General features: G+C 42.6%; 1 long non-coding RNA gene across 1 annotated transcript in view; it reads left to right on the top strand.

Annotated features, from left to right (window-relative positions):
* Positions 1-13,963, top strand: part of LOC115080807 — a 68,275-nt gene extending 54,312 nt beyond the window's left edge. Inside the window, exons 2-3 of the long non-coding RNA XR_003853674.1 lie at positions 13,040-13,247; positions 13,634-13,963. This is a non-coding gene — a long non-coding RNA (uncharacterized LOC115080807). The remainder of the gene's footprint in view (positions 1-13,039; positions 13,248-13,633) is intronic.
* Positions 13,964-14,364: the final 401 nt, after the last annotated feature.

Here is a 14,364-nt window from a genome sequence, read left to right as displayed (position 1 = left end):
TGTGCTGCGGCAGTCAAAAAAGCAAACAGAATGTTGGGAATTATTAGAAAGGGAATGGTGAATAAAACGGAAAATGTCATAATGCCTCTGCACCGTTCCATGGTGAGACCACACCTTGAAGTCTGTGTACAATTCTGGTCGCTGCATCTCAAAAAAGATATAGTTGCAATGGAGAAGGTACAGAGCAGGGCGACCAAAATGATAAAGGGAATGGAACAGCTCTCCTATGAGGAAAGACTAAAGAGGTTAGGACTTTTCAGCTTGGAGAAGAGACGGCTGAGGGGGGATATATAGAGGTGTTTCAAATCATGAGAGATCTAGAATGGGTAAATATGAATCGGTTATTTACTCTTTCGGATAATAGAAAGACTAGGAGGCACTCCATGATGTTAGCATGTGGCACATTTAAAACTAATAGGAGAAAGTTTTTTTCACTCAACGCACAATTAAACTCTGGAATTTGTTGCCAGGGCATGTGGTTAGTGAAGTTAGTGCAGCTGTGTTTAAAAAAGGATTGGATAAGTTCTTGGAGGAGAGGTCCATTGCCTGCTATTAATTAAGTTCACTTAGAAAATAGCCACTGCTATTACTAGCAACAGTAACATGGGTACTTGCCAGGTTCTTATGGCCTGGATTGGACACTGTTGGAGACAGGATACTGCGCTTGATGGACCCTTGGTCTGACCCAGTATGGCATGTTCTTATGTTCTTCTTAAGTGCTGGAGAGGAGCCGGCTTTCATGGTACATGTGGGCACCAATTACATAGGAAAATGTGGGAAGAAGGTTCTGGAAGCCAAATTTAGGCTTTTAGGTAGAAAGCTGAAAACCAGAATCTCCAGGGAAGCATTCTCTGAAATGCTCCCTGTTCCACGTGCAGGTCCCCAGAGGCAGGCAGAACTCTGAAGTCTCAATGCATGGATGAGACGATGGTGAAAGGAAGAGGGATTCAGTTTTGTAAGGAACTGGGGAACCTTTTGGGGAAGGGGGAGTCTTTTCCGAAGAGATGGGCTCCACCTTAACCAGGGTAGAACCAGGCTGCTGGCGCTAACCTTTAAAAAGGAGATAGAGCAGCTTTTAAACTAGAATAAAGGGGCAGCCAACAGTTGCTCAGCAGCGTATAGTTCAGAGGGAGGTATCTTTGAAGGACAGAAATGAAGCATTCGAGTTAAGGCATCCCAACAGAGAGGTTTCACTAATAAGAGCAGTAGTCCACATGCCTATAAGTAAAGAATCAACTGAGCTAAAAGATTCCAAATTATATCTGACAATTGAAAAGCAGAATGTTAACACAAACAAAAAGCACACTTTGAAATGTTTGTATGCTAATGCCAGAAGTCTAAGAAGTAAGTTGGCAGAGTTAAGAGTGTATAGCACTGAATGATGACATAGACTTAATTTGCATTTCATAGACATGGTAGGAGGAGGATAATCAATGGGACAGTGCTATACCAGGGTACAAATTATATCGCAATGACAGGGAGGAGCAACTTGGAGGCAGGGTGGTGCTTTATGCCCGGGATGGCATGGAATCAAACAGGATAAAAATTCTGCAAGAAACTAAATTCACAATTGAATCTTTATGAGTAGAAATCCCTTGTGTGTTGGAGAAGAGTATAGCGATAGGAGTATTCTACCATCCACCTGGCCACAATGATGAGATGGACAGTGAAATCCTAAGAGAAATTAGGGAAGCTAACCAAATTGGTAGTGCAGTAATAATGGGAGATTTCAATTACCTCATTATTGACAGGGTAAATGTAACATCAGGACATGCTAGAGTTAAAGTTCCTGGATGGGATAAATGAAAGTTTTATGGAGCAATTGTTCAAGAACTGACAAGAGAGGGACAAATTTTAGATCTAATTTTCCCTGGAGACAAGGATCTGATGAGAGAGGTAACGGCAGTGGGGCTGCTTGGCAATAGTGATCATAACTTGGTCTTCCCGCTTCTTATACTAAACCGCTTCAGATGGTACAAAATACAGCTGCACGAATACTGACAAACTCCAGGAGAAGGGATCACATAACCCCCATCCTAAAGAGCCTCCATTGGTTACCTATACACTTTAGAATTATTTACAAGGCCATCCTTACCACATACAAAAATATCCACCTACTGGCTCCCATCGACATACAGATCCCTCTCCAACTACATAATTCAGCAAGACCAACAAGAGATGCATACAAAGGATCGCTACAGGTACCACCGTCCAAATCTACCAGACACATCACACTAAGAGATCGGGCATTCTCTACAGCCATTCCACCGTTATGGAACTCCATCCCTTCAAACCTCAGACTTGAAACATGCATCTCAACCTTCAAAAAAAGACTAAAGACATGGATATTCACACAAGCATTCCCGGACTCAAACTGATCTACCTCACCCACGCCAATCCTTACCTTCACATACACCATGACTAACCTTCATGTTTGAATTTTATATTATTTTACACTATCGTTACATGTTTGAATTAATAACCTGTTCTTTCTCTTCTCTCCCTGCCAAGTTCTAATCTCCCTGTTATTTGTAACTGCCTTTTTCCGCACCATTGTTTTAGTTTTGTTTACGATGCACACTTGTTTTAATGTGAACCAGCATGATGGGACTGCGTTCTCGAATGCCGGTATATAAAAACCCTAAATAAATAAATAAATAAATAACATGATCAAATTTGAAGTAATGACAGGAAGGGGAACAGAAAGTAAATCCATGGCTCTAGCACTAAATTTTTAAAAGGAAAACTTTGACAAAATGAGGAAAATAGTTAAACAAAACAAAACAAAACAAATAAAACCTGAAAGGTGCAGCTACAGATGTAAATAGTGTGCAACAGGTATGGATATTGTTTAAAAATACCATCTTAGAAGTGCTGTCCAGATGTATTCCATGTATTAAGAAAGGTGGAAGGAAGGCCAAATGATTGCCAGTATGATTAAAATTGAGTTGAAAGAGGCTATTTTAGCCAAAAGATCTTCATTCAAACATTGGAAGATGGATCCATCGGGGGAAAGTAGGATAAAGCATAAGCATTGGCAAGTTAAATGTAAAACATTGATAAGACAGGCTAAGAGAGAATTTGAAAAGAAGTTGGCCATAGAGGCAAAAACTTATAATAAAAACTTTTAAAAATATATCTGAAGCAGAAAGCCAGCAAGGCAGTCACTTGGACCGTTAGATGATCAAGGGATTAAAGGGGCACATAGGGAAGTTAAGGGTATTATGGAAAGACTAAACAAATTCTGTGCTTCGGTGTTTACTGAAGAGAATGTTGGGGAGATACCTGTTTTGGAGACGGTTTTCAAGGCTGATGATTCAGATGAACTGAAACAAATTAATGTGAACCTGGAAGATGTAGTAGGCCAGACTGACAAAATGAAGAGTAGTAAATCACTTGGATCAGATGATTTACACCCCAGGGTTCTGAAAGAACTAAAAAAATGAAATTTCAGACCTATTAGCAAAAATGTGTATCCTGTCATTAAATTCATCCATTGAACCTGAAGACTTGAAGGTGGCCAGTGGAACCCCGACATTTAAAAAGGGATCCATTGGAGATCCAGGAAACTATAGACCAATGAGCCTGACTTCTGTGCCGGGAAAAATCATGGAAACTGTTTTAAAGAACATAAGAAATACTGGGATATATTAACTGCTATGCTTTCCAGCATGGTGATAAAATGGGAAGTGTCTTGTATATATGAAGTGCCCTGTTGTACATATTCTCTGAGATGACAGCTGAAAAAAAAAAGTGCGAAAAGCAGAATATAAATATAAACGAGAGGTTTTTATGACCCATTACTGCAACTACTGCTCATAACAAAAACCCGACGGTAAAAAACCGATTGGTACCAGTGCTGAGGTCTTTTCATCTCTGTTACAAAGCGTTCATTTTAAGAAATATTTTCAGAACATTTTGTTGCATCAGCTAGTTTTCTTGTTTAATCAAATAGGATACTGGGGTATCCCTTATTTGCTATAAAGAATAACATCATAGAACATTTAGATAGAAATGGTTTAATGAGACACAGCCATCATGGATTTACCCAAGGGAAGTCTTGCCTAACAAATCTGCTTCATTTTTATGAAGGGGTGAATAAACATGTGGACAAAGGTGAACTGGTAGAGGTGGTGTATTTGGAATTTCAGAAGGCATTCGACAAAGATCGTCATGAGAAGCTTCTAAGAAAATGATATCATTTTGTGGATTGCAAACTGTTTAAAAGACAGGAAATAGAGTAGGATTCAATGTTCTGTTTTTACAATGGAAAAAGGTAAACAGTGGAGTGCCTCAGGGATCTGTACTAGGACTGGTGCTTTTTAATTTATTTATAAATGATCTGGAAAGGGACACAACGAGTGAAGTGCTTAAATTTACAGATGACACAAAATTATGTAGAATAGTTAAATCTCAAGCAGATTGTAATACATTGCAGGAGGAACTTGTGAGACTGGAAGATTGGTTTCCAAATGGCAGATGGAATTTAATGTGGACAAGTGCAAAGAGATGCATATAGGGAAAAATATCCCTTGCTGTGGTTAAATGATGTTAGGTTCCACATTAGGAGTTACTACCCAGGAAAGAGATCTAGGTGTCATAGTGGATAATACAATGAAATCGTTGGCTTACTATGCTGTAGCAGTCAAAAAAGCAAACAGAATGTTTGGAATTATTGGGAAGGGAATGGCGAATAAAATGGTAGATGCCATAATGCCTCTGTATCGCTCCATTGTGAGACCACACCTTGAATACTGTGTGCATTTTTGGTTGCCACATTTCAAAAAAGATATAGTTGCACTGGAGAAAGTACAAAGGGTGACCAGAATGATAAAGGGGATGAAATGGTTTCGCTATCAGGAAAGGCTAAAGAGGTTAGTGCTATTCAGCTTGGAGAAGAGACGGCTGAGGGGGGATATGTTAGATGTCTACAATATCATGAATGGACTTGAACAGGTAAATGTGAATCCGTTATTTACTCCTTTGAATAATACAAGGACTAGGGGGCACTCCATGACGCTAGCAAGTAGCTCATTTAAAACAAATTGGAGAAAATTCTTTTTCACTCAATGCATAATTAAGCTCTGGAATTCATTGCCAGAGGATGTGGTTACAGCAGTTAGTATAGCTGAGTTTAAAAAAGGTTTGGATAAGTTCCTAGAGAAGAAGTCCATAAACTTATATTAATCAATAAGGATTAGAAGCTTGGGATCTATTCATTTAAGGGCAAATTTAAAAGCTCTACGCGTGGCAAATCCACGCATTGCCTTGTAGTTGCACATTCCGGTTTTGTATTGCCAGTCTAGTCAGCGTTATTTTCTGGATTGCTATCAAATTTATTATAACACCAAGTTGCTTAGCCTGGATTGTATGATTTCTGACTGATCAATGTGAAGACAATTAACAACGATAGCCCCTGAGGCAGCTCCTGTGGGAGCGAAACTCGGCCAGAGTCGGGCTCATTCTAATAAAGGCTGCTTTACACCGATTACCTTGTGTTTCTTTACTTCTTTGGTCTTCCATATAATCAGAAACTAGTTCTGCTTGATTAAGAAACCCAAAGAAGGAAGGAGAAACTGCAAGGCGTAAAAAAATGGAGCTCCTTGATTTGTAAATATCTTCTTGGAATTTCATGGCAATTAGATATGATTACAGCCCATGATTGAGTATATTGCTAGTTTTAAATTATGAACTTTTGGAGTTCTATTCAACTTTTGAAAGCACACAAAAGGTGTTAATATCTAATAGATTTATGACCACATAGCTACATACACCTACCTCATATTGAAGTGATTTACTTGTTGAAAATTACCCAGCAATTTACCGGTGGGTAGGGATAAAGACCAATGATTCAGGCATCGCTTCCACTCATTGAACATGATTCTTTTCATGGGTTGATAGGTGTTGCTATCTGGTGTTAACCAACTTTTAGATGTTTGGGGTTTTTTTTAAGTCATACAGTTGTTATGTTCTGAATAGGCTACCCATTTCAGTCCTTATATTAACAGTGCAGTTTTAGCAAAGAGGTACCTTGTGTTCAATATCTTTGTAAATGGAAGTTTCATTTTAGGTAAAACCTAGCACAATAGCTGTGACATGCCCTTTCCCTAACACTGACCACTCTGTTGCATTTACAGATATAACTCACATGAGAAAAAAGAAGTGACCCATCATTTATTTAATCATTTGTATATGCTGCCTTCCTGTTCTAACAGACCACTCAAACCAGTGCACAACAGAATACAATTACAAAAATCATCAATACATGCAATAAAAACAGTCACATAAATTACAAACAATACAAAAAGTAAAAAAAAAATCATCTAAATCATAACATCATCTTCCTCCAAATTATTTCATCATATGTCTTTATTTCTAAATGATTAAATTTGGGAATCTGACCCTATGTATAAAACGACTACAAAATGAACGTATACAGTATGCACAGTTTTATATGTAATAGGAAAAATTAGTCTTGTTCAATTAAATTTATACAGAGACAGACATTTTAGGCATATCTCTTTATTTATATTGCTTTGCTTTCTTACTGTAACACATTTGCAAGTCCATTTGCACCAGTCAATTTGTGTAACTTGCTTTTCCACAGGAAAAATAGCCACTAAAGAGTTTTTAAATTTAAATCCAACAGTTTCCTCCTGCTCCTTTGTACTTTCAGCTCACTTAGAACCAAGGCTGGGATCCGTTTCCAAGAGCCTTCATTCACAAGCATTCAGGAATTCCCCCTTGCCCCATCTTATATCCTCCTCCTTCCAACATACCTAACCTTGTCATTGCAACGATGGTCCTCAGCCAGAGGTCAGACAGCTGAGTAATGACCATGATTCACTCTCATCTGGGTGCTATGAACACTGGCGTTGTAGCATCCCTGGCTGAGGATCAGGGATATAGCCGGAGACCTTCTGCATGGCACTGCAGAGCACATACCACTTAAGCTAACTCACTGAAGGAATCTTTTGAGAAATGTTTGGAATAAATTTCATATTTATATTGAGAACTTGTGAGGACTTCTGTAACTGATACTGCTGGTAGCTGATAAAACGAATGATAGAGCAAAATATCAGGGTCATTCATCAAAGCGCATTAGGTCTTTATTTGTGGCCGTTAGGGCTCTATAACCCTCGATAACACCATAATGCATGCCTAATTTATCGCCTCACAAGATGCAAAAGCAATTTTTTAAAATTTATTCAAGGGGGAGGAGTTTGGACGAGGTTTATGAACATGAGGGGCATTAATGCAGCATGAGATAGTGTAATGCACATTTTTAATGCTGGAAATAGCTACACCTTTTTTCCTGATGTTAAGCTGTGCAATATGCCTGAAATGGAATTTGTGATATTTATTGCAAATTCCATTTTGGGCATTTTTGGGTGGGAAGAGGGAGAGGAATAGAGTAGAGAGAGAGAGCCTCTGGAGTGGCACACTGTTGAATCTGTGGACCCTTGAGCCAGCTAGAGGATGACGTGGACTTGCTGAGGGAAGGCCCACAGCGACTTGTAGCCGGGAGGCGGATCAGAGCCAGGAGACCACACAGGACTTAGGCGGGGTCTCCTGGTGAAGAGAAGAACTGTTCGAGTTGAGGCAGGCAGCAATGAAAAGGATCCAGCAGAAGTTGTGGCTGGTAGCAGTGATGCAAAACGAGGAGACAGACCAGCGGTCAGGGCAGGCGGCAGACAGCAGAAAGCGGAGACGGACCAGGAGTCGAGGCGGGCAGCGAAGCAAGAATACCAGAGGACGTACCAAAGTCAGGAGCCAGGAAGACGAGCCAAGGGGGAGCAGGCGAGGATGGAATTGGAATCAGGAACAAGCTGGAATGGAGCAGGAATCAAGAACAAGCAACTCACTGCTCAGCAGAGACGACTCGTTGCAAGGCAAAGAATGGAACTCTCAGCTGGCTTTAAATAGCTGAAGGCGTCTGACGTCATTCCCCAGGGTGGAGCTAAGTTTCTCGCACTGGTCCCTTTAAATTTCAGGCCCCTGCGTGCACGTGCACCTAAGGTGCGGGGCCAGCAGCAAACAGTCGGCGGCATCTCCCTCATGGAGGAAGCACTGCGGGAAGGCCCCGAGAAGAACGCCACAGTCAGTCGGAGCAGCCCCGAAGTAGGGAGAGGGACCAGCTGTGGACCGGAACCGCAACATACACATACCGTAATTGTCATCTTTTTATATCACTATAGGAGGGTCATCTAGTAACTCGAGGTAAGGTTTTGGTGGTGGACTAGTATTTTGGGGCCAGTTTTTCATGCACAGTCTGATGTACGAACAGCATAGTCCCCATCAAGTTAGGGTGAGAGAACATTGTAGAAATCTCATCTTTGTGTATCTTTCCTCATTCCAAATGACATCCAGTCTTCACTGATGTGTACTGTGCTGTTTGTACGTCAGACTGTGCATGAAAAACTGGCCCCAAAACCCTAGTCCACCACCAAAACCTCACCTTGAGTTAATAGATGACCCTCCTATAGTGGTATAAATAGATGACTTCTATGAAAGCCTTGTTGAGTATCTCTCTCTCTCTCATATTGTCATGCAAAATTGATAGCATTTTCATGAATCTAGGCCTATGTAGGTACGAAGAAAGTAGCTTGCTGAAAATAGTTACAGCAGGAAAATGTAGTAACAATACTAGAGATATGCAGTTGTTTAAAACGACATGGAAAATGCCAGCAGCATTTATTGCTTTGTTTGTATCATTTCTAATCTGTAATGATGGGAAAGAACCAAGAAATTGTATTTTGGTTTTGCGTTTTAGTGCATGCTAAACTATTATAATATGTGTGCCAAGTGTTTTGGCCCATGCTGAAATTATTTAGCATGCAGAACAATGCAGAAATGAAACAGAAAACAATGAACCCTTCCCTGGAAAAAAAAAAAAAAAGCAACAAAATGAAGATGTTCTTATGCGCACCTCTAAATAATACAAAGCAGAACTGGAGTAGTGCACAGGCTGCACTGCTAGTCTGCATGGACATGTGGGTGCCGACAACCTCCGCAGTTTGCAAATGAGTGTAAAATTACAGGTGACCCAGCAGTGGCATAGAAACAGCGATTCTGCTATTTTTTCAGCTGCAGCTGCTGCTAGCTGGGGTAATGCCGTAATTAATAGATGCTGCCAGTTGTTTAGGCGGGTGAAATTAATACTAAAATTACCATTGTTAGAGGTCGTCATCACGTTATCCCGTTTTCATTTCTCTCCGAAAGCTGACCAAGCGTACGGTATATTTTGGTAGAAATTCACAGGATTCCTGCCCTAAGTGCCCACCCTTGCAAGACACTGCACTAGGTTTTCAAATTGGCTAGGATTGTGAATGGAGATGCAAATAAGAGACAGGCAATTAGAATTTAAGCTAAATGGTTCACTGTGTGAAAAAGAGAGGTTGCATTTTTAATCCAACTGTATCTGCTGCGATTCTGATGTCTGAGTGCTTTTCAACTGTTTGTATTTCATGCATGCACACATATTAACTAAACCTCCAAAACGAAATAATGTACCAGCTAACGCTTTCATTTTAAAGTAAGTTGCTTGGGCTCAATTCAGAGTATTTATGATATCAATATCTGGCTGATTCAGTTTTTTCTCTAAATATGTAAGGACATATAAATGATTAGAATTGAGCCTTCTTTATTTTCATTTTGAGCATACTTTACCTACTTACCTTACCTTACTATTTACCTACACAAATCCATTTGTGTAGGTAAATAGAGTAAGTTGGCTGCCTGACAATTACCCTTCCTCAATATGTTTATACTTTTAGCCACATTGAAGCGATGTGTTCCTGGGGATTGGACATGTAACACTAAGGGGCCAATGTAATAAGATCCACGGCAAAACAAGCGTTAGTTATGAGCGTGGCTTTTGATCACCGCGCGTGGCTAAACTTGTTGCTTCTGCGGGATGTAAAAAAAAAAAATTTCGCAAATGATTTGAGCTCTGATTTGAAATCTGCACATGAAGAAATACGCATACCTAAGCGTGGTAAGGCCCTATGTTACAAGCAGTCGCATCTGCGCTGAAAACCCGTGCCAATAATCTGCGCATAAAAGCGAACGGTGATAATTGCACGGCAGCGAGATAGGTGCTCAGCTGGGCAGCAGTCTGGATGCTTGGGTACCGACATAGGCGATCAGCTGGGAGCGAATCTGGGTTCCTAGCTAATCTTGCTGCTCAGGCCTTGAACTAGACGCTTAGTTGGTCGCGAATCTATAAGATTGGGCGCTCAGAAAGGCGCCTAGCTAATCTTGCCACTCGGGCGCTGAGCTAGGCGCTTTTCTGGCCGTGTATTTTGGCTGCTCGGATGCCGACATAGGTGCTCAGCTGGTCGGTTGTAAGCTAATTACCGATATGTACGCTAGGGCGCTCAGAAGATTGCCTAGCTAATCACGAATCTGGCCGCGAACACGTATCCCTCTTCAGTAAAAGTATGAATCTGGAATTTATTTTTATTATTTTGAATAACTGTGTGTTACAGAGAAAAAAGGCATATATTGTCATGGGTGATAATTCACGCCGCATGGCAGCGACGATGGTGGGTCTTTTAATAGCGGGAAAAGCAGTGCTGCTCTATTGGCTGCATCAGTAAGTGTGGGAAGTGAAACATTGGCTGTATAGGGGAGAGTGGGAAGCTGTAGCACATTTTATTGGCTGTGTACAGTGGCATGATCTTCAAAGAATTGTGACTGGTGTACATACATGTCAATAATGAGAGGACATGCCCCGCTCCTGCTAAAAAGTAAATCCTTAAATTAATCTGGTGTGGGTGTAGTTTGATGCTGGTGGGAGTAGGATGTGTGAAGAGGCTAGCAGAAGGTTAGGAGTTATTTTTGTGATTGTTGATTGCTGTGTTTTATTTTTGAGCTAATTGTTTAATCATTGTTCTTTCCCTTTCCCATTGTCTGTTATCTGTGTTTGCAGTTTGGCAGAGCTGGAAGCCTATTGTGGAGAAGGATTAGGCTAATAATTTTTCTGTCTTTAAGGAACTATTTATTTTTGTACCATTCGCTCCCTTTTTCAGTTCTTTTTATCCTGATTTCCACCTTTGTCTTTGCCTCTGTCTCTAGCTCTGCCAGAGGATTTACTTTGGGTGGCTGAACTTTTCGCTTGCTGAGTTTTGCTGAGCTTGCAAAGTAGCATTCAGCTTCCTGATTGCAGCCATAGGTTCTGGGTTGAGTGTCTAGCTTGCCCTCGCATCTTTCTAACTATTTTGCGCAGCTGCTAAATTTCATTCTAGAGAGCCCTCCATCCTGTTGTCATATTGCCCTGAATCAGCTCCTGCCTAGCAATGAGTTCAGCTTCTAGGTTCTCTGCAAAGGCATCCATGATTGTGCGTGGAGTTTCAAATGTCATCCCCTCCTCATTGCCAGCAGAGGCCACTTCAATAGCAGGGGGACCTGCCACCCCAGAGTTGGGTGATGTCTCATCGCAAATTAAATTTAGCTGAATAGTATCTTTTTTTTTTTTTTTGCAAGTAACCTATGGGCTTACTAAACATTATGGGGTAGATTTTAATAGAAGGGCTGGGGGGAAAAAGGTTAGGGGAAGGGGTGGGAAGGTTAGGTTAGGGGGAAGGGAACAGAAACCTGCGCAAGTTATAAAATCAGGCGTACATGTGTGCGCTACCCGGTGCGCACACATGTACGCCTGATTTTATGACTTGCGCAGGTTCCCGTTCCCTTCCCCCTAACCTAACCTTCCCACCCCTTCCCCTAACCTTTCTCCCCCTAGCCCTACACTAAACCCCCCCCAATTTTTATCTACCCTTTTGCGCCTGCCTGGAGGCAGGTGCAGGTTGCACGCACCGGCAGCCTGCCGGCTCGCGATCCTCTGACACAGCATCAAATGGCCGCTGTGTTGGAGGCCTCTGACCCCGCCCCAGCTCTGCCCCGCCCCCCCGCCCCTTTTTGCAAGCCCCGGGACTTACACACATCCCGGGGCTTTACATGTGTTGCTGGGCCTTTTTAAAATAGGCCAGGCACGCATAACCCCCCTCCACGCACGTAGGGATTTAAAAATCAGGCCCCATTGATTCTTCCTGCAACCCATGTGCTGCAATGATGGAATTTTTCTCGTCTGCTTCTGTTTCCTCTACAGCAGTCTCCTCCACCTCTATGCTTCGTCCACAGCCCCCGTGTGCAGCGTCTGTGTCAGACCCTCCTGTATGGAGCCCTATGATAAAGTCCCTTTTGTAGTTTGGCCCTCATCAGGTGTTCTACTTCTGTAAGCTGAGCCTTGCCGGGTGGCCCTCCTCCACCTATCTGGGCCACCTTGGCCTTTACAGCTAATCTGCTGTTACACCAGCGATGCTTTAATTGTTCCAGCGACCTGTTTGCCCCCACAGGCTGCTTACATTTTTTGGCTTTACTCTCCCTATTCTTCCCTTTAACCTTGTGGATGTCTTTTGTCCAAAAAGTGCATGGTAGTTGTCACACCCCTTCCAGGCAAGCAGATCCCATTCTTCATCTGAAAAGCGTGCCTCCCTCTGCCGCCTTTTCTCCTCCGCATTACTGGGACCAGCTTGCTGTGGCTCCCTACCACCCTGACCAGTACTCCCTCTTCCCCTCCCCTCCCCACCCTGTACTCTATCTCCTCCACCCGCCTTCTTTTCCCTGCACTCCCAACCCTAGCTGCACCCTCAAACACTCCTACCCCGTCTGCCCTCTCTACCTCCCTGGCCACTACTCTCTCTTCCATATCCCTCTCCTCCACCCTGCACTCTGTCTCTTCCACCTGCCTTCGTTTCCCTGCACTCCCACCCCCAGCTGCACCTTCAAACACGTGGGGAGGGGCAAACAGCTTCTGCACTTCCTTCTGGTGCTGATAAATCTGTCTCCATTCTCCTGAATCCTCGTATACTTGTACGCATCTCCTACGTGGCTCGTCTCTTCTAAACACATGAGTATCGTCACTTTAAAAATTACAATGGTATCATTACTTCTTGGGTTCCTAGAGATGGATGTGTATTGCGCAGAAGGTTTTGGCTAATATTTTTTCTCTCTCTTGTTTTTTTTTTCTATGTTGCAGGTTATAATAAACCTCATCGCTCGTCCATGCTGTACACAGAAGGGGGCACACAGCTTCTGCACTTCCTTCTGTGATGATGGACCTAACGTTTGCAAGCATCATCTCTTTGCTGACAGCTCTCCCTCCATGCCTCTGCTTTTCTCTGGCCTGTCTTCACTCATCAGTGCTGTACACTGTTTTGGACACTGAGCTACTGTACATTCAGCCGGTACGAATGCTTCTCTCACACTCAAGTGCTTGGTCAGTCTTCGTTCATCACTGCTGCATGTGATTAGTAGAAACATAACCTCACCTCCTACACCTCCCTTTTCTGTTGTCACACCCCACTCTCCCATCTACCCCTTCATTTGACTCCCCCCTCCCTTCCAGTCCCCCCTTCCTCTTCTCTTGCACAAGACTTGCTCAGGACAATTTCTCCAACCCTTCCTCCCTCCCTCCCTCCCTTTTCTGTTAATGCTTACTCCCCCATCCACCCCTTCCTTTGACTCCCTCCCGTTCCCTCTTCTTCTATTCCCCTCCTTCCTCTTCCCTTGCACAAGACTTGCTCAGGACAATCCTTAAATGTTTCCATTTGTTTATTAATCTTTTATTCAGGTGGATGCCATTGTCGCTGCTCATCGCTGTTTAATGCGAAGATGACATTTTTGGCTCCTTCACTTTCTTCTGGTGCCGGTGCTTCTGATGATTGCAAGCCTCGTCTGTTTGTAGAGACTTCGCCATCCACATAAGAACATAAGAAATTGCCATACTGGGTCAGACTGAGGGTCCATCAAGCCCAGCATCCTGATTCCAACAGTGGCCAATCCAGGTCACAAGAACCTGTCAACTACTCATTTCATTTTAATGTCAAATAAACCATTTGCACAGAAAGCACCTTGTTTTATTTATTTAAAGGATACGTCCATCAATTTCCATTCACCTAAGGTACTCCCTTTCCCAAACCATCTTCCCTCCAGTCCCCCCCCCCCCCCCGTCTCTTCTCCCATGCAAGAGTTATCCTCACATCTTCTCTCTCCCAAACCCCTTCCCTCCTTCCCCCTTACACTCTCCCCTATTTCCTCATTACCCATCTCTCTCTTTTTTTATCACACTCGGCCCATTTGTCATAAGAGAGTTATGTTCATCACAGCACTCCCCCTTCCCTTCTCTTCCCAAACTGTTTAATATTTTAAAGCTTTTAAAACGAACTCACCTCTCGTTCCACTTCCCAGTATTCTTTTTAATAGCTGAAGTCTAGGAAAATAACGGATACACTCACCATTTCTATTAACGATGCCGAGGTAGGCGCTCAGCTAGTTGGTTTTCAGGCTGCTCGGGCGCCGAGA

This window comes from Rhinatrema bivittatum, chromosome 1 (genome assembly GCF_901001135.1).
Source record: "Rhinatrema bivittatum chromosome 1, aRhiBiv1.1, whole genome shotgun sequence".
NCBI classification, from domain to species: domain Eukaryota; kingdom Metazoa; phylum Chordata; class Amphibia; order Gymnophiona; family Rhinatrematidae; genus Rhinatrema; species Rhinatrema bivittatum.
This window is presented reverse-complemented; position numbering and strand designations above follow the sequence as displayed.